We start from the raw sequence: 1,813 nt of genomic DNA on the forward strand, positions 1-1,813 counted from the left end.
GATCTTCATTATATATATATATATATATATATATATATATATATAATATATATATATATATATATATATATATATATATATATATTATATATATATATATATATATATATATATATATATATATATATATATATATATATATATATATATATATATATATATAATATATATATATATATATATATATATATATATATATAATATGAGCAAAAGAGAAAGAGAGGGAGTGAGAGAGATTTTAGGAAAAATGGGATATTCATATAGAACCTAAAAAGTCTAATGTGTATATCTGTGTATATGCTTACGGATAAATATATTAATCAAGTTTAGAATGACAAAATATTTTCAATATATCACTGACAATAAGAACAGATTGTCTGAAAACAGATTATCATATAAGGAGCATACAAAAAATTTGCGTCATGGGAGAGGTGCTAACTCAAACTCCTTAAAGTGTGCTATCCTTTATAAGGTGCAGTGTATGATACGCACCCACTAATCATAAACACACCGCAAATATAAATAATCAAGTGTTCTTGCGGACATCACCTGAGTATGCTTTCCGATACTTAAAATTCTGATTTTACAATTCTTATCAAGTACTAAGTTGAGTAGTTCACAAGTGTTGTATTCCCCGATTTACCGCAATAAATTTTCTATTATATAGGAGCGTTTCTTTAAAATCTGCTTCACACTAAGTAGTTTGTGTTATATTCTGTGACCTATTCTTCCATACATAACTAACAAGCAGTTATCTTTGTATGGAAATAATTTATAAATGTCAAGAGAGATCTTACAGTTGTACACATCACAACTAAAATGATTAAGATCATAATATGAACATTTATGAAGTAAAATATTCTTTACATGTGTGCACCTTTTAAGTGGCAGGCATATTGGTTTGTAACAAGATTTATAATTTATTTATATAATTATACATGATACAAATATGAAATGTACAATAATCAGACGTAATGATATTAGAACAGGAAAAAAAACAAGAAGAAGAAGATAGAGGAAGAAGAAGAAGAAGAAGAAGAAGAAGAAGAAGAAGAAGAAAAGAGAAAAAAACATTACACAGACACGAGGGTATTTTGTGAGATACCAGAAATATTATTATGAGGCTGTTAATATTTTAGGTGAACATCTTTAGCATTTTTTTCCTCTCTCTGACAAGGATTTGGCACTGCAAAATCATTATGGGCAATGTTTTTTTTTTTTTTTTTTCTAGCTTACTCTTCACAGCTGCAAAATAAGGTCTTTATTCATCTTTTAAAATACAAAAAATGAGTGAAAACCTACAGAGAGAGAGAGAGAGAGAGAGAGAGAGAGAGAGGAGAGAGAGAGAGAGAGAGAGAGAGAGAGAGAGAGAGAGAGAGAGAGAGAGAGAGAGAGGAGAAGAGAATGAGAGAGAAATAATACTTTATTTCAATTCATAGTTGCATTCAAACCTAAACTTGAATACTGTATGCACCTCACACCTGGAATATTAATTCTTTTTCCCGACCCCATTCCACGGGGTGAGAGCCAACTTTACTCTAGCATGACAGTATGGCATAATGTCTATGACAAGTTATTAAACTGGAAAGCATACTGTCATATATATTGCTTCCAGAAATTAGAAATTTGGCATTTATGTTATCTTTTTGATGATAAATCACATGTCATAATTTATCACTAGTCATTAATTTTTCTTTTTAAGAAATGCACACATACCACAATACATACATGCACTCAACACATGAATGTGTGCGTGCACACACACACATGCATACTTGCATGCACGCACACACGCATGCATGCATGCACACAC

This window comes from Penaeus monodon, chromosome 6, assembly GCF_015228065.2.
Source record: "Penaeus monodon isolate SGIC_2016 chromosome 6, NSTDA_Pmon_1, whole genome shotgun sequence".
Taxonomy (NCBI): Eukaryota; Metazoa; Arthropoda; class Malacostraca; order Decapoda; family Penaeidae; genus Penaeus; species Penaeus monodon.